Source organism: Terrapene carolina, unplaced genomic scaffold (genome assembly GCF_002925995.2).
Source record: "Terrapene carolina triunguis isolate 2854851 unplaced genomic scaffold, T_m_triunguis-2.0 Scaffold210, whole genome shotgun sequence".
Lineage (NCBI taxonomy): Eukaryota > Metazoa > Chordata > Testudines > Emydidae > Terrapene > Terrapene triunguis.
The window spans coordinates 696,546-716,429 of NW_020664561.1; the positions used below are offsets into that span (position 1 = coordinate 696,546).

Genomic DNA, 19,884 nt, shown 5'->3' on the forward strand with positions numbered 1-19,884 from the left:
GTAGGGCTGTCAAGCGATTAAAAAATTAATCGTGATTAATCGTGCTGTTAAACAATAATAAAATACCATTTACTAAAATATTTTTGGATGTTTTCTACATTTTCAAATATATCGATTTCAATATATTTGAAAATGTATATAGAATACAAAATGTACAGTGCTCACTTTATATTTATTTTTATTACAAATATTTGCACTGTAAAAAACATAAGAAATAGTATTTTTCAATTCACCTAATACAAGTACTGTAGTGCAATCTCTTTATTGTAAAAGTTGAACTTACAAATGTAGGATTAGATGCAAAAAAATAGCTTAATTTTATTCAAGAATAAAACAATGTAAAACTTCAGAACCTACAAGTCCACTCATTCCTATCTCTTGTTCAGCCAATCGCTCAAACAAACAATATTATTTAACAAAAAAAATCTACATTTGTAAGTTGCACATTCACAACAAAGAGATTGATTATGGTACTTGTATGAGTTGAATTGAAAAATACTATTTCTTTTGTTTATCATTTTTACAGTGCAAATATTTGTTATCAAAAATAATATACACTTTGATTTCATTTACAACACAGAATACAATATATATGAAAATATAGAAAAACATCCAAAATATTTAATAAATCTCAATTGGTTGTCTATTGTTTAACAGTGCAATTAAAACTGTGATCAATCACAATTAATTTTTTTAATCACTGTGATGAATGAAGTGGGGGGAGGATAGCTCCCTTTGATGGACACCCAGCCAGCCAGTTAGCTGTAAAATACCTCTTGGTAGCTGTTCTCTACTTGCTTTACCTGTAAAGGGTTAAAAAGTCTCCCAGGTAAAGAAAAAAAAATGGGCACGTGACCAAAATTGCCAATGGGAAGGTAGAACTTTTTAAAATTGGGAAAGAAACTTTCCGTTTGTCTGTTGTTCTCCGGAGAAGGAGACACGGAGCAGCAATGCTATAAGCACGAATGCTGTATAAGGCTTGAACCAGGTATAAAAATTCATCTTCCATACCTAGAAGAAATCACTGGACAGGGCATGTTTAAATATTTGTAATCAAAATAATAATATAAAGTCAGCACTGTACACTTTGTATTTTGTGTTGTAATTGAAATCAATATATTTGAAAATGTAGAAAAACATCCACAAATATTTAATAAATTTCAATTGGTATTATATTGCTTAACAGTGTGATTAAAACGGCGATTAATTTTTTTGAGTTAATCACGTGAGTAAACTGTGATTAACTGACAGCCCTAGTAATAAGGATAACCCAGGAAATCATAGACACTCAGCTTGACTTTGATCCCCAGAAAGATAATGGAGCAAATAATCAAACAATCAATTTGTAAGTGCCAGGAAGATAATAAGGTAACCGTCAACATGGATTTGTGAAGAAGAAGTCATGTCAAACCAACCTGGTACTGTATCCTCTATTGACAGGGAAACAGGCCTTAGGGGGAGCAGTAGATGTGATATATCTCGACTTTAGTAAGACTTTTGTTACTGTCTCACATGATCTTCCCTTAAGCAAACTCGGCAAATATAACCTAGATGACCCTACTATAAGGTGGGTGCACAGCTGGTTGGAAATCTGTACTCAGAGAGTGGTTATTAGTGGTTCACAGGCAAGCTGGAAGGGCATATCAAGTGGTGTACTGGAGGGATCTGTCCTGGGTCCAGTTCTTTTCAATACCTTCATCAATTATTTGAGTAAGGGTATAGAGAGTGCACTTATAAAGTTTGTAGACAATATCAAGCTGGGAGAGGTTGCAAGCACTTTGGAGGACAGGATTAGAATTCAAAATGATCTTGACAAATTAGAGAAATGGTCTGAATTAAATAGGATGAAATTCTATAAGGACAAATGCAAAATACTCCATTTAGGAAGGAACATTCAGTTGTACACATACAAAATGGGAAATGGCTGCCTAGGAAGGAGTATTGCGGGAAGGGGCCTGGGGGTCATAGTGGATCACAAACTAAATGTGAGTCAACAATGTAACACTGTTACAAAAAAAGCAAACATCATTCTGTGATGTATTAGCAATACTTTTGTAAGCAAGAGAAGAGAAGTAATTCTTCCACTCTTCGCAGCATTTGTAAGACCTCAGCGGGAGTACTGTGTGCAGTTCTAGGCACCACACTTGGAGAAAGATGTGGACAAATTGGAGAAAGTCCAGAGGAGAGCAACAAAAATAAAAGTCTAGAAAATGTGAACTATGAGGAAAGATTCAAAAATTGGGTTTGTTTAGTCTAGAGAAGAGAAGACTGAGGCGGGACATGATAACAATCTTCAAGTATGTAAAAGGTTGTTATAAAGAGGAGGGTGATAAATTGTCCTCCTTATCAACGGAGGACAGGCAAAGACAAAATGGGCTTAAATTGCAGCAATGGAGATTTAGGTTGGACATTAGGAAAAACTTCCTAACTGTCAGGGTAGTTAAGCACCGGAACAAATTACTTAGGGAGGTTGTGGAATCTCCATCACTGGAGGTTTTGAGAACAGACTAGACAAACACCTGTTTGGGATAATCTAGATGATACTTAGTCCTGCCTCAGTGCAGAGAACTGGACTAGATGACCTATTGAGGTCCCTTCCAGTCCTAAATTTCTGTGATTCTGTGAATTTGTTTTATATGTAACCATTTGTTTCCAATATACTTACTTTCCATCACTTGAATCTCTGTTCTTTGATAAACTTATTCTTATTTTCCCTATATAGCGAAGTGATGTGTGTTAGGTAAAATAGTGATCCTGAGTTGAGTCTTACAAGCTGGTGAGCCAATGAGCTTTGCACCTTCATGCTGTAATCAATTGTTGTTTGATGAGTGCCTGTATTTCTTAAATTGTCCTTCTCATTCTTTACATCAAGTTCCTCAGGAAGTTATTCCATGCTGGTTTTGATCACCGTTATCTTGTCCCCATTGATAGGTGCCTATCATCTTGTTTAGAGTCGTCAATCTGCCCTCCTCTGGCATTTCAATAGGGGCGTGTTGCAGCCTTCTGGTGCCCTTGCGTCTGTCTCCAGCTCCTCCCTAGACCATCTGGTTCAGCAGTGGCCTTCACACTTATCTCTTAACCCATACATTCTTCATTCACACACAAAACAGAATTAATTTACACAGAACATTTTGAACTGGAACATCAAATTGTAATGCAAAAAAACCCCAACAATTATGGCATTCCTTTACTTATTTTAAAATGCTAAATCTACAACAACTTGGTGACCCTCAAAGGATCTGTTACTGCCTTGAAATCAGTCCAGACACAGATTCTGGCTGATGGCCCATTCGGCCATTCCTTTCTGCTATTCAAAAGGGTGGCTGGCAGAATATGATCAAATTATACACCAATACATTTAATACATACTATATTATTATTTTTTATCCTTCATTCTAAATTATATAAAATACAACATAAAATCCTACTAGTACACTAAGAGTTCTGTGAGTGTTCAGTAGAACAGGGACTGAGCACTCAAGAAGGACACTCAGAGGACTTGGAGGTGGGTGAGTGTGCCTGTTAATAATCTGTACAGAGAGAGAGAGACCTGGCAGGCAGTGCTTGTGTTGCCATGGGCTGGCAGTTTCAGGGATCTGATCCACAGCAGGGACTGACAAGAGTCCCTTGTGACATTGCACTCCATAATGGGGGAAAGATAGCTCAGTGGTGTGAGCATTGGCCTGCTAAAATTAGGGTTGTGAGCTCAATCCTTGAGGGGGCTATTTAGGGATCTGGGGCAAAAATCTGCGTGGGGATTGGTCCTGCTTTGAGTAGGGGGTTGGACTAGATGACCTCCTGAGGTCCCTTCCAACCCTAATATTCTAATGTTTTATGGAAATATGCCTATGAGTGTAAATATGATGTAACTGGAATATGCTAAATGCAAAAGATCTTTTGTAAGGTATCATTACAAAGGTTATAATCTACTGAGTGTGTTCATCCTATTTGTTTGCATGTGTTATTTTTATGTCTGAAGTTAGGAGAATAAAATATAAACTTGTATTACTGATGTAAACACATTAAGTGGAGGCCATTAAGGGTGCTTCAGAATCAATGAACTTGAATGGGTTTGTTTACCTGCAAGCCTTCCTTCGTATGTGTTGGTCAGCTCCTAAGTAATGAAGAAGGAGGTCTTACAGTGACATGTAATCATGTCACCTGAACTGGAATCCATCTTAAACCTGGTGCTTTTCCATTTAGAAGGAGGGGTGGGGACCCAGAGAGACAAAAGATCTCCGCCGTGTGCCAAAGCTATAAAAGGGGGTGGAACAGAACAAAAAGGATCCCAGTCATGAGAGAGTCCCTGCTTTTCACCTAAGATGCCTGCTGAAACTAACAAGAACTGTACCAGGGGAAAGGATTGGGCCTGGACTAGGAAGGAGTCTAGTCTGTGAAAGAAGCTTATTGGAACATCTCTAAGAGTGAGATTTACCTGTAAGCAGTTCCTTAATGCATTAGGCTTAGACTTGCGTGTTTTGTTTTATTTTGCTTGGTAACTTACTTTGTTCTCTCTGTTATTACTTGGAACCACTTAAATCCTACTTTTTATACTTAATAAAATCACTTTTGTTTATTATTGAACCCAGAGTAAGTGATTAATTCCTGGGGGAGCAAACAGCTGTGCATATATCTCTATCAGTGTTATAGAGGGCGGACAATTTATGAGTTTACCCTATATAAGCTTTATAGAGAGTAAAATGGATTTATATGGGGTTTGGATCCCACTGGGAGCTGGGTGTTCGGGTGCTGGAGATAGGAAACCTGCTGAGCAGTTTTTGGGGGTGTGCAGCTTTGGGGGTGTGGACCAGACCTGGGTCTGTGTTGCAGCAGACTAGCATGTCTGGCTCAACAAGGCAGGGTTCTGGAGTCCCAAGCCATCAGGGAAAACGTGCTCAGAGGCAATGTCAGCATGTCAGGTGACAGTCCCAAGGGGGTCTCTGTGACCAAACCCATCACATCCCTCATGCTAAAGGCAGGTGGTAGTGAGGTGCCTCATAGCCCTGTGTGCCCTTGGGAAGCATCACAGAGGGCTCCACTGAGCTTTCTCTGAGAACCACTGGTACAGAAGAAGGGACACTCCATGTCCTATCAAAGGGTTTGTGCTCCTAAAAGCTGCTTGTGGCAGTGTTTCTTTTAACTGTGATAGTCACTGTGATGTGCAGCATGGGCTGAAGACTCAAACATCTGTATATTGGACACACAGCCAAGACCAGTGATCTCAGGGTGCACCAGAGGTGTGAAACAAGTGCTGGAAATTCCATCTGCTCACACTAGTTAGTGTGCCAAGACCATGTTTCTTGTGCACCTCATTGTTCTGGCCATCTTCAGAGACTTCAGGAAGGAGGCGTATTGCCTTCCCCCTCAGCTCTGGTGTGTGTTATCTTCATGTGGTGGCCACTAACCTTTCCCAAAGGTGAGTTAGCACATACTGGTAAGGTGAATAAACCCAAATGTGAAACAAAATGGACTTGTGGTGATGATGTTGGATTTTTATTTGAACACCATACAAACACTGAATTTTCCCTAAACTAGTATAGTAAATCCTCAGAGTTATGAACCCCAGAGTCACAAACTGACCAGTCAACCACACACCTCATTTGGAACCGGAATCAGGCAGCAGCAGAGACAAAAAAAAAAAAAAGCAAGCAAATACAGTACAGTACAGTGTTAAACATAAACTACTTTAAAAAAAGAAAAGGGAAAGCAGCATTTTTTTCTGCATAGTAAAGTTTCAAAGCTGTATTAAGTCAATTTTCAGTTGGAAACTTTTGAAAGAACCACCATAACGTTTTGTTCAGAGTTAAGAACATTTCAGAGTTACGAACAACTTCCATTCCCAAGGTATTCGTAAATTTGTGGTTCTACTGTATTTCCAGCCTGCCAGATTTCAAATATCTTATTGTACTTTACTATAGTACATGAGTCAGTAAATTTCAGATGATTTATCATTTAAATCTTGATTTATACTGGAAAGCAGCACTGCCTAGGGGTTAGCACACAAGAGTGCAGGATCTTGGTTCTTGACCTAATACTATTCAGTAGTTATATCAATGATCTGGAATAAAATATAAAACCATTGATGTTAAGTTTACAGCTGACACAAAGGTTGGTTGGCTGATAAATAATTATGAGGAAAGGTTGCTGATACAGAGTGATATAAATCACTTGCTAAGCTGCATGCATTCAAAAACGTGTTTTAATATGATCAAAGGCAAAGTCATACTTCAAGGAACAAAGAACATAAGTCACGCTAAGAGGAAGGGGGACTGTATCCTGCAAAGCAGCAACTTGGGAACAGACTTAGAGGTCATGGTAGAAAGCAAGTGAACATACCCCCAGTACTCTGTTTCGAGTCGTTCATGAACATGGGTGCGAGCCTCAGGCAGACTGTTAAGAAGCAGGGCACAAACCCCAGTCTGGTTATGTGTTCTATAATTAGATTTCACCACGTATCAAGTGTGAACTTCTCAAACCCTATAACAGCCTTAACACAGAGTCACAGATGGTTTAGACACAACAAATCCTGCATCTTGACAGGGGGTTACCCTATGATTCTATGACCCAGTATGGCCATCCCTATGTCCTTATGACTTGATCATGGTCTACAAGTACTTACACAGGTGGAAGATTTCTGGTAGCAGAGGGCTCTTTAAACTAACAGCAAAGGCAGAACAAAATCCAATGGCTGGAAGCTGTAGCTAGTCAAATTCAGATTGGGAATAAGGTGCACATTTTTAACAGTGAGAATAATTAGCCATTGGAACGGCTTCCCAGATGACATGATGGATTCTCCATCACTTGAAGTCTCTAAATCAAGAATGGGTGTTTCTTTCTAGGTGTGCCCTAGTAGAAACACAAATTATGCGCTTGATACAAGAATCACTTGGTGGGACTCTCTGCCCTGTGCTATGCAGGAGGTCAGACCCTAGATGGTCAGAATGGTCCCTTCTGGGCTTAAAATCTATTGTGACTGAGCCATTTATCTATAGTACTATTGCTGTCCAGCCTCTGGCTCACAGGCAGGCCTAGGTGAGAATATTTCATTCCAAATAAAGTACATGCTAGGTACAATAGCTGTAAGTCAGCATAGGAATGCATATGGTGACTGCTTCACTTTAGAAAAATGCCTTGCTGTCTAGACCTGCTATAGGCTCATGCTTCTTGTGAGAAAGAGTATGTGTAATGTGTTCTTCTCTGTTTCCTCCAGTAGAAGTGAAGTCTGTCTTCAGTGACCGCAAATAGTATTAGTGCACAACTCATTCCTCTGCAAGGACAAACAACTACAGTTGTTTGAGTGGCTTTGAACAACTCTGCCCTCCCCTCCACTACCTGTGTTATCTTACTGCCTTTTCCTTGCATTTTTGTTGTTTGTATGTGACAAGCCTCAAGAGGCATCTTGACCACTTACAGAGATGAATGAATTTTTGCAGCACTCTAATGCCTGTCTAAAATTGTCCAACCAGAACTGCTCTCGTCCACACCAGTGTTCTTCAAAGATTTTATTTTTGTGCATGGCTCTGGCTGTTATCCCCCAATTTTGGGGAGGAGCCATGCCAATTCCAATCCACTGTATATGCAGATTTCTACCTCTTTGGGTGGGATCGGAAAAATAACCAGGCTGCCTACATGCCATGGTTTTGGCCATACAATAAGCACACAGTGTTCTGAATAACCTGCCTTTTGTGATTCTACTTTCACAAAAGCATATTAGGAGAAAAGAACCCCAGTTTTTTTTTTCAAGAGAACCAGCCTGGTTCATTTTGTATATTCATTTATCTCTCTTTCATATCACTTTTCTGGAAGCACCTTCTCACATCAGCCATAGAATTTTGCTAAGGATGTTGTGGACCGTCCATTATTTGGAGTCTTTAATTCAAGATTGGAATCACTGGGTCTGAGGAGGAGCTCTGTGTGGCTCTGTGTGGCTCAAAAGCTTGAAGTTGGTCCAATAAAAGATATTATCCACTTTGTCACTCTAACCTTACTTAAACAAATTTAAGCCAGTGAAACCAATATTTATTAAAATATTTTATTAATTATAATGATACATTAAATCTGTTACAATTATTTTTCATTCTGTAATTTCATTATTCAGAAGATTGTTAAAAGAACTTTCAAACATACTGTCCTATACATAAATAAAAATTCCTTACCCTGTTAAGGAAAATACAGGGGAGGATGGTCTTGTTAGGTAAGGAGTATATAGGGGAAAGGAAGGATGACCTTGTTCTTAAGGTGTATGACCTAATTTTGAAAATCTGTCCCTTAGGCCTATATGGCTCTGATGGCTTGTTCGGAATTGTTCCAGAAGAGCTATTCTTTGAAGGTAGATTAAGCTAAACAGGAAACAAGGCAGTCTTACTCTGGAATAAGAGTGCCCACATAGGGAGATACTCAAAAAGAGTTATTGTGCTGAAAATTCACACCCTACCTTCATCCAATTCATTTTCAAATATAGACAGTCCTTTAGGCACTTTTCAAAACTCTCTCTTGCTGGTTTTCCCCAAAGGAATCATAATATTTCCCTGTGTCACAGGTGCAGTAACAATAACCTAGTCAGTGTTTTGCAGCATTCTAGTGCTTTGATGATGAGTATCATAGAAATGCCTATAAATAAATTGCATTTCATCCACCACTAAAAGGCATCTATGGCACGGTGAAACATGATAGCTATTTAACAAGGCTTAGCAAAACCAGAGAATAGCAGGAATGCCACCCCCAAGCATTCAAACACCATCAGTCAGGTCCCTAAATCATTATTTTAAGAAGAATATATTTTGGGAACTTTTTATTTATTTTCTGTTTTTTGGACCCTTATAATATGTCTACACAGCAACTAGAACACCCACAGCCCCTGCCAGCTGACTCAGGCTCCCAGAGCTTGGGCTGCGGGGCTGTTTCATTGCTGTGTAGACATTTGGGCTTGGATGGAGCCCAGGCTCTAGGACCCTGCAAGAAGGGAGGGTCCCAGAGCTTGGGCTCCAGCCTGAGCCCAGAAATCTACACTGCAATGAAACAGCCCCGCAGCCTGAGTCCTGTGAGCGCAAGCTGGCTGGCACGGGCCAGCCACAAGTGTCTAATTACTGTGTAGACAGACTCTGAGGCTAGAGTCAGGTCACGTTTTCAAGCTTTGCTCTGCAGCTATGAGGGCTAGAAATGTACTTTTTTAAAACAAAAGCTGAGATTTTCACACATTATCACATATTCTCGCATAACTCCAGGAGCTGGAGCTTTAAGAAACACCCCAAATATCACAAAACTTAGACTACAACAGCAGGAGCTGGCAACACTGGAATATCCTAGCACAGTGAAAAAGAGTTCCATTTCCTTCTGAAACTACAGGGGATATTTAGAGATACAGAGTATAACTACCAGAATTGGAGCAGTTTACCTTTGATCTTACATCCTTAGATTCTTTAAGGACCACATTCACTTTCCTGCACCGTGCTCGGGGATTGAATTGTTGAACACTTGCAATATCCCCTAGGGTTGTGTCTGGAAGCAGGTGGCAGACACTAGAGTGGCTTAAAGAGTAGCAGGATCTGATTAGACATTCCATTTTATAGGGAAAATAGCTTATAAATGTTTCATGATGTGTGTCGTATTCTAACTGTGATTCTGACTGTTTTGTGAGGTCAGTGGCTTGATAAATATGATTATTACAGGGAGATTAATAAGTAACAGTTAACATCCTTTAGCCCCAGAAAATCCTGAATTACTGTATTTCGAACTTATTAAAGAAAGGTATTGTCGGTGTGGATGGATTTTTGAATATTTAGGTCATCTGGCTTTTGTATCACCAGGCTGGAGAGGAGATCTTGTCTTTCCAGGCTGTTATTTTTCCGGTGGCCATGCCAGCTCTGTCAGCTTTGCATCGTCTACTGAAATTGTCATTTCATCCACGTGTATATCTTGGCCTGAGCCAGAGCCATCTGTTGTAGGCTAATATCTTTATTCTGCGTCTGGCTGACACTTGCAGGAACGACGCAGATGTTGGCTTTTAGGATTTGCTTTTACTACTTTTCAGTTTTATCTCATGTATTACTTCACAAATAACTAGGCTTGGAAGGATTTGATTTAAATCATTAGTCCACTAAACATTAATTTCTCATGGGACAGAAATTGACCAGGGGGAAAAAAGCATTGATGGCAGTCAGCGAGGCAGCCTCCCCAGCACCTTGCACCCACAGAGATTCATTATCCTGGGCTCTGAGCCACACAGGGAGCCCTCTGCGGGCAGCCCCTCTGTCACAGCCCTGCTGACTTTCTCACCAGCTGCAAGTGCTGGGGCCATCCCTGGACTGGAGCTGCTCAGCAGTGAGAAGGCCTTCCCTGCCCCCATGGGTTCTCCTCCTGGGATGGCATTGGCTGGGGTCTCTGTTCTGGTGGGGCAGGACTGCAGCCTCTCCAGAACCTTGTGCCCAGATGTCTGAGGCCCCTCAGTGACACAGGGATCTTCCCTGCAGCCCCACTGTCAACATCTACCGTCATTAAATAATTATTGTCTGTCACACACACACCCTTAATTTCCTGCAACTGTGAAAATTCAAACTGAAAAAATTCAGAAAAAATGCAAATTGATACTATCCATTGAAATTACCAAAAAAAAAAAAAAATTGCCAAGCCTACAAATAACATTTTGATTTTAGATATACGTATCTACAGAGTTAAGGTCAGAGGTGAATAATAGCTTATTTTTTCCCTTCTGGTGTGAAATTAAAAATGCTTTAGGAGTTTAGCAGAATAATGTCTTTCCCCAATGTATTACATGTTACACAGAGATACTTTTACAAATTGATGGGCAGCAGAATTGTTTTATTTAAAACAAATAAAAGGAAGTTCTTCACACAGCGCACAGTCAACCTGTGGAATTCCTTGCCTGAGGAGGTTGTGAAGGCTAGGACTATAACAGCGTTTAAAAGAGAACTAGGCCTGGTCTACACTACGAGTTTAGGTCGACTTTAGCAGCGTTAAATCGAATTAAGCCTGGACACGTCCACATGACGAAGCCCTTTCTTTCGACTTAAAGGGCACTTTAAACCGGTTTCTTTACTCCACCTCCGACGAGGGGATTAGCGCTAAAATCGGCCTTTGTGGGTCGGATTTGGGGTAGTGTGGACGGAATTCGACGTTATTGGCCTCTGGGAGCTATCCCACAGTGCTTCATTGTGACCGCTCTGGACAGCACTCTCAACTCAGATGCACTGACCAGATAGACAGGAAAAGCCCCGCGAACTTTTGAATTTCATTTCCTGTTTGCCCAGCGTGGAGAGCACAGGTGACCATGCAGAGCTCATCAGCACAGGTAACCATGATGGAGTCACAGGATTGCAAAAGAGCTCCAGCATGGACAGAACAGGAGGTACGGGATCTGCTTGCCATATGGGGAGACGATTCAGTGCTAGCTGAACTCTGTAGCAAAATATTAGAAAAACTGAAATGGCAAAATATTAGAAAAACTCTCAAAGGCCATGAAGGACAGAGGCCATAACAGGGATGCACAGCAGTGCCGCGTGAAAATTAAGGAGCTAAGGCAAGCCTACCACAAAGCCAGAGAGGCAAACGGAAGGTCTGGGGCAGAGCCGCAAACATGCCGCTTCTACGCAGAGCTGCATGCCATTCTAGGGGGTGCAGCCACCACTACCCCAACTGTGTGCTTTGACTCCGACAATGGAGAAACACGCAACAGGGAAGCGGGTTCGGGGTACGTGGAAGATGATGATGATGATGAAGACAATGAAGATAGCTCACAGCAAGGAAGCAGAGAAACCGGTTTCCCCAACAGCCAGGATATGTTTATCACCCTGGACCTGGAACCAGTAACCCCCGAACTCACCCAAGGCGTGCTCCCAGACCCTGAGGGCACACAAGGGACCTCTGGTGAGTGTACCTTTGTAAATATTACACATGGTTTAAAAGCAAGCGTGTTTAATGATTAATGATTAATTTGCCCTGGCAATCGCGGCCAGTACAGCTACTGGAAAAGTCTGTTAACGTGTGTGGGAATGGAGTGGAAATCCTCCAGGGACATCTCCAGAAAGCTCTCCTTCATGTACTCCCAAAGCCTTTGCAAAAGGTTTCTGGGGAGGGCTGCCTTATCCCGTCCGCCATGGTAGGACACTTTACCACGCCAGGCCGGTAGCACGTAGTCTGGAATCATTGCATAACAAAGCATGGCAACATATGGTCCCGGTGTTTGCTGGCATGCAGACAACATCCATTCCTTATCTCTCTTTGTATCCTCAGGAGAGTGATATAATTCACGGTCACCTGGTTGAAATGGGATGATTTTATTAAGGGGACATTCAGAGGTGCCCGTTCCTGCTCAGCTGAACAGAAATGTTCCCCGCTGTTAGCCACGCGGTGGGGGGAGGGGTGAAGTGATCATCCCAGAGAATTGGGTGTGTGTGTGGGGGCCGGGGGGTAGTTGGGTTTGTGCTGCATGTTAACCCGGAAACCCCAGCCCCTCCTTTTACATTGCAAACCCATTTTAAATGGCCAACCCAATGGGTCCTTGGTATGGGAAATGAGGGCGCTGCTGTTTGAAACCATTCCCACATGTTATGAAGGTTAAAAAAGCCAAAAGACTGTGGCTTACCATGGCTGCCTGCAAGCCGAATTCTGTTGCCTGGCACTGCGTGAGTGATCTCTCACACCAAACCGGCAGGCCCTCAATATAAGAGGAAAAATGCGACCTTGTAACGAAAGCACATGTGCTGTGTAATGTGAACAGCAAAATTTAACGTGAAAGAGTGTACCCATTGTTCTCTAAAATGTGTCTTTTTAACCACCTCTCCCTTCTCCTCCACCAGCTGCAAATGTTTCTCCTTCGCAGAGGCTAGCGAAGATTAGAAGGAGAAAACGGCGGACTCGGGATGATATGTTCACGGAGCTCCAGATGTCCTCCCACGCTGAAAGAGCACAGCAGAATGCGTGGAGGCAGTCAATGTCAGAGTGCAAAAAAGCACAATATGAACAAGAGGAGAGGTGGCGGGATGAATCGCGGGATGAACAGAGCAAGTGGCGGGCTGAAAATGATAGGTGGCGTCAGCTTGCAGACAGAAGACAAGAGTTGATGCTCCGGCTGCTGGAGCATCAAACTGATATGCTCCAGCGTATGGTTGAGCTGCAGGAAAGGCAGCAGGAGCAGAGACCGCCGCTACAGCCCCTGTGTAACCAACAGCCCTCCTCCCCAAGTCCCATTGCCTCCTCACCCAGACGCCCAAGAACACGGTGGGGGGGCCTCTGGCCACCCAGTCACTCCACCCCAGATGCTTGCCCGAGCATCGGAAGGCTGGCCTTCAATAAGTGTTAAAGTTTTAAACTGCAGTGTGTCCTTTTCCTTCCCTCCTCCCCCACCCATCCCGGGCTACCTTGGCAATTATCCCCCTAGTTGTGTGATGAATTAATAAAGAATGCATGAATGAGAAGTAACAATGACTTTATTGCCTCTGCAAGCGGTGCTCGAAGGGGGGAGGGGAGGGTGGGGTGGTTGGTTTACAGGGAAGTAGAGTGAACCGGGGGGCGGTGGGGCGGAGGGTCCATCAAGGAGAAACAAACAGAAGTTTCACACCGTAGCCTGGCCAGTCACAAAACTAGTTTTCAAAGCTTCTCTGATGCGCACCGCGCCCTGCTGTACTCTTCTAACTGCCCTGGTGTCTGGCTGCGCGTAATCAGCGGCCAGGCGATTTGCCTCAACCTCCCACCCCTCCATAAATGTCTCCCCCTTACTCTCACAGATATTGTGGAGCTCATAGCAAGCAGCAATAACAATGGGGATATTGGTTTCGCTGAGGTCTATCTGAGTCAGTAAGCTGCGCCAGCGCGCTTTTAAACGTCCAAATGCACATTCCACCACCATTCGGCACTTGCTCAGCCTATAGTTGAACAGGTCCTGACTACTGTCCAGGCTGCCTGTGTACGGCTTCATGAGCCATGGCATTAAGGGGTAGGCTGGGTCCCCAAGGATAACGATAGGCATTTCAACATCCCCAATGGTTATTTTCTGGTCCGGGAAGAAAGTCCCTTCCTCCAGCTTTCGAAACAGACCAGAGTGCCTGAAGACGCAAGCATCATGTACCTTTCCCGGCCATCCCACGTTGATATTGGTGAAACGTCCCTTGTGATCCACCAGGGCTTGCAGCAGCATTGAAAAGTACCCCTTGCGGTTTATGTACTCGGTGGCTTGGTGCTCCAGTGCCAAGATAGGGATATGGGTTCCGTCTATCGCCCCACCACAGTTTGGGAATCCCATTGCAGCAAAGCCATCCACTATGACCTGCACGTTTCCCAGAGTCACTACCCTTGATATCACCAGGTCTTTGATTGCCCTGGCAACTTGGATCACAGCAGCACCCACAGTAGATTTGCCCACTCCAAATTGATTCCCGACTGACCGGTAGCTGTCTGGCGTTGCAAGCTTCCACAGGGCTATCGCCACTCGCTTCTCAACTGTGAGGGCTGCTCTCATCTTGGTATTCTGGCGCTTTAGGGCAGGGGAAAGCAAGTCACAAAGTTCCATGAAAGTGCCCTTACGCATGCGAAAGTTTCGCAGCCACTGGGAATCGTCCCACACCTGCAACACTATGCAGTCCCACCAGTCTGTGCTTGTTTCCCAGGCCCAGAATCGGCATTCCACGGCATGAACCTGCCCCAGTAACACCATGATTTGCACATTGCTGGGGCCCGTACTTTATGAGAGGTCTATGTCCATGTCAATTTCCTCATCACTCTCGTCGCCGCGCTGCAATCGCCTCCTCGGCTGATCCTCGTTTTGCTTTGGCATGTCCTGGCTCTGCATATACTCCAGGACAATGCGCGTGGTGTTCATAGTGCTCATAATTGCCGCGGTGATCTGAGTGGGCTCCATGATCCCAGTGCTATGGCGTCTGGTCTGAAAAAAGGCGCAAAACTGACGGAGGGAGGGAGGGGCGACTGACGACATGGCGTACAGGTACAGGGAATTAAAATCAACAAAGGTGGCTGTGCATCAGGGAGAAACACAAACAACTGTCATACAGAATGGCCCCCCCAAAGATTGAACTCAAAACCCTGGGTTTAGCAGGCCATTGATTTCACGGAGGGAGGGGGAAGCAAATTAATACAGAACAAATCTGGTCCATCTATTTTTTACATCTTAAGCTGGCAGCAGACGGTGCAGCATGACTGATAGCCCTCTGCAGCTTCTGGGTGCTTGGCAGAAGATACTGTACTACGACTGCTAGCCATCATCGTCAAGACAGTTCAATAAGACTGCCGGCAGGACTGAGTCTCCAGGAGACAAAGCATGTCTGCCCAGGTGCCTCTGATTGAACTGGAGTACGACGATGACGGATACCAGTCGTAATACACCATCTACTGCCAAAAGGCAAGGGGCTGCTGCTGTGTAGCAATGCAGCCCCACGTCTGCCAGCACCCAGATAGCCAATGAAGGCTACCAGTCATACTGCACCGTCTACTGCCAAAAGGCAATTAGCTGCTGCTGTGTAGCAATGCAGTACCACGTCTGCCGGCACCCAGATGACATATGGTGACGCTGAGCTGAGCTGAGCTGAGCGGGCTCCATGCTTGCCGTGGTATGTTGTCTGCACAGGTAACCCAGGTAAAAAGGCGCGAATCAATTGTCTGCCGTTGCTCTGACGGAGGGGGAGGGGCCTGATGACATGTACCCAGAACCCCCCGCGACACTGTTTTGCATCATCAGGCATTGGGATCTCAACCCAGAATTCCAATGGGCGGCGGAGACTGCGGGAACTGTGGGATAGCTACCCACAGTGCAACGCTCCGGAAGTCGACGCTAGCCTCGGTACTGTGGACGTGGTCCGCCGACTTCATGCACTTAGAGCATTTTATGTGGGGACACACACAATCGACTGTATAAAACCGATATCTATAAAACCAGCTTCTATAAATTCGACCTAATTTCGTAGTGTAGACATACCCCTAGATAAATTCATGGAGGTTAAGTTCATTAATGGCTATTAGCCAGGATGGGTAAAGAATGGTGTCCCTAGCCTCTGTTTGACACCTGGCATTGGTCACTGTCGGTAGATAGGATACTGGGCTGGATGGACCTTTGGTCTGACCCAGTATGGCCGTTCTCATGTTTCTAAATGTCTTATTTCTTTCTAATCACTCATCTTTACATTGATTTTTTGCATGGATAGGTGTTTGTGTCTTACACTTCAAATAATGATGCTGAGGGCTGCAGCAAGGGTTATGGAGACAGAGCCAACCGCTTTTTGTACGTAAGAGGCTGAACAGAGAAAATTGTCTTCCTGTCTGTTGAGGAGCATCTCTAAAGAGAGTGCTGTCTATGCCATCCTTCTCCAGGGATGCTCTTGAGACTGTGTTGACACCTTTGTGAGTTTGTCCAAGACTGCAGAAAAACATCAGCAATATCTGGGCACGTAATGTTTAACAGCCCTAAGATGGGGCAGGATGTAAAACAAGGGAAACTGGGGTCCTCAAGGCACAAGAGCAGATAAGGATATCTACCCATCCCCAAATATAAAATATAGACCTAATTTTACTGTAGGACATCTAGAGCATAGAAATGGGGTTTGCTTTAGTGGCTAGAGTATGGGACTCAGAATCAGGGCAGCTAAATTTTAATCGTAGCTCTGCCACGAACTCCCTCTGTAGCCTGGGGCAAGTAACTTTACCCCAAACTTGAGATTCCCCATCTCCACAATGGGGATAATAAATAATATTTACCTCTCCTACAGGAACATTGTGAGGACTGATTAAAGTTAATGCTGGCAAAGTGGCTTGAAGATTAAAATTGATCAGTTGCTATTATACCTCAGAAGGGAGCAGTCTGTTTTCCTCTTCATTTTTTACAACTCCAGATTTCCAATCAGATGACTAACAGCATAGGTAGCCAGAGTACAGACCAAAGATAGGCTACAGGGTCTACTTGTTGCTACCCTCACCTTCAATACAGGGCTCTCTCTTTGGATCAAGATAGACCATGGCAAATCCAATGTTGACAGGGAACACATCTCCTTGTCAAAGATAAGGATGCTTACAAATCACTGGCTCCTGGCAAGTTGCAAAACATCCCTGAGTTGGGCTGAATTTGGGCTGTCCCCAACTTTCAACCTAAGAATTAGCACTGGCCAAGACTTTGGGCTTGGGGCATATTAGTCTTTCACACACCTTTCTTCTTCAAAGTCCCCGTGGGAGTGCTGTGGAGTTGTATGAAAACTCCAAAGCCTGTTTGGATGTGAGCATGCAAGTCACATGACTTTTCTCACTCTGCCGTTACATTGAAAGTCTTTTTTTTTTCTTTGCTATGTTGTTTGGACTGTAATGATCTAAACAGCAAAGCATGTGTTTTGGTGTATTCGTGCCCAACTAGACACTGGGCACTCTGTTCTCTTCCTCTATGTTCTTCTTGGACAGAAGAGCAGGATTCTATATAATTTTTTTTGCAAGAGATTTGCTTCTGGTAGAGGCTTTATAGAAGCGGTGTGTTTTACACCTTGAACTGAACATCAGGTTTGGACATAATCTGTTCTCTTCTGGCAAATAGTTCCTTAGCCAGGGTCCCACTTGTGTTCTCTGCAGCTGATAGATGGAGCCAGGGTCTGTCCAGCTGCATCAGCGCTGTGTAATGTAGCTTTCCTGGAGAATCATGGAAGGTAAATCCTCTCTGAATTAGCTAGATTCCAATTCTACTTGTATTAGAGTCGAGATTTAGAACTCAGCTGTGAAGTAATGGAGCTAGTGGAATTTGCGCAGCTCACGTGTGAGATGTTTGCACTGGCTTCTGTTGCTGATGAGGGGCGGTTGTAGCATAAACTGGCATGGGCACTGCCTGTTCTATATCTGCTCAGGGTACTGAAAGAGGTGTTCGCTGTAACCTTTCAATCCAGCATCTTTCACCAGCACTGAGATCTCTTTAGCAGAACAACAGAGGAAGCACATACTGTTGTGGGCAATGTACAAGGAAAGATGGGGTTTTGCTTTACTTCTATGCTGAATGGTCGTTTTGTATGATTATTTGCAATGGGGCTGCTGTTTATTTCTAAATATTTATCCAGCAGTCCTAGAATGATCAGATAGGGCGTCTTCTCTCATTGTATAATTCAAAATCAATAAAGGTACTATTGACAACTGGTCCATGCCTGGGGCTCATAGGATGCTACAATAATACAGACAAAAATAAAACCAAATTAAAGTGTGAATGTTTCATCAACCTTGAAATTCTTTAGCAAAAAGATAACTAGGATTCGCTGAGTTAAATCTGCTAATCAATTACTTGACTTATGTCCTCGAAGAAGCAGCTCCAGTATTCAGTAAATAATATTCAGTTTTATAACTTTCCAGGAACAATTCCTTTTGAAAAGAAAAAAAATCAAGGGCACAAAATTCAAGCACTAGTGTTTAAAAGCAATCTTCAGATTATGACACAAACACTGCCAGGAAGTTTAGACCTAACACTGACCTTATCATTAAGGCATTCCCAGGAGACATATTCTGTGTTGATTTTCACAATAGCCTTTACTGTGGAGTTGTTGGACTTTGCTGAGTTTTGTCACTATTTCAGCAATACTTGACTATGGGGTTTTAAGAATTTAGTGCAAGAGTTGACTGTTGTAGATTGAGAGCCATGGTTGTTTTTAAATAGAGTTCTTTATTGAGTTGGGGTTTTTTTTACTAGCAAGGACAGTAATCTCTTTTTCTTTTTCTTTGTGGTATCTTGCAAAATATTTCACCAATGTAACATATATCTAAGACTTAGCTTTGTATGAAGAACTCCTTAGGAGCACCCTGAAACTTACACCAAACAATTTTGCATTTGTTTAAAACAAAAATTAAGTGAATATTGTTCTCATGAAATTGAGGGGCTGATAGGGCTGCCTTGAGCAAAGCATAGTGCAGGCTTCTGAAATTCCTCCCTGCCCATGTCCCTCAGTCCTGACCCAGAGCAGTCCATGCTATTCCTGTCCTTGACCCCCTACAGAGCTGTGCCAATGAACCTCAGAGCCGCCTGCCCACTCCCCAGTTGTCTCTAATGTCATGAGAGTTTCACATTGTGGTAGGATTTGAAATGGAATGAGAACATCAGACTCACTTTCCCTTTTTACCTGTTTGAGATTTAAAGCTGGATCTTCCAAAGTTAAAGGCCACAGCACTAATCTGGTCTTAGAGACCAGTGCACAGCTTTATATGTCTCCTTCTCCTTTGTATTTAAAGCTTTCCAACTCATCCATAAGTTCTAATCCCTTCCCCACTGCATTCCCTGGTCAGTCTGACTGAAACCAGCAGGTTGCCAGGGTGTGACTTGGAGGTTTTGGCCCAAGATAGTTAGCAAATGTTTTGGTTTGGAAAAACATGAGTTTGGATTTGTATTTGAGGGCCTGGGCAGGCTTTGGTGGGTGTTTATTAATTGTCAGTTTTATTTTTTTATGTTTCACACCAGAAGCTAGGTTACTAATCGTGACCAAAAGCCATTCCGTTTCTAAGGGCTCTTTAATAACTGTGTAGTGAGCTGGTGTACATCACCATTAACACCCTGGCTGGTGGGGAAGCTGAGGTTTGAAGTGGAATGGAAAATTAATTCTTCTCTAAGTCTTTGAGGTGGCCCATGTAGGTCAGGGTGCTGAGGCAGTGGGGGAGATACTTGGGCTGACACTTCCTTTGCATTACCAGTTCTGGGCATAAATAGAGGTCTTCATTTTCCCAAGCAGTAAATCCATCATCATCAAAAAGAGGGAAGAAAGACTTCCCTTTTCAATTAGATGACAGATTTAACAGGATGACATAAACCAAACAGCATGGGCAGTGAAGGCTCCAGTTCAGTAAAGTACCCAGGGCCGGTGCAAGGAAGTTTCGTGTCCTAGGCAAAACTTCCACCTTGCGCCCCTCCCCCCC

At 43.3% G+C, this 19,884-nt stretch overlaps 1 protein-coding gene across 2 annotated transcripts in view; it reads left to right on the forward strand.

The window, feature by feature from the left end:
* Nucleotides 1-19,884, forward strand: part of LOC112104980 (cyclic AMP-dependent transcription factor ATF-6 alpha) — a 362,675-nt gene that overhangs the window by 290,728 nt on the left and 52,063 nt on the right. The window lies entirely within an intron of this gene.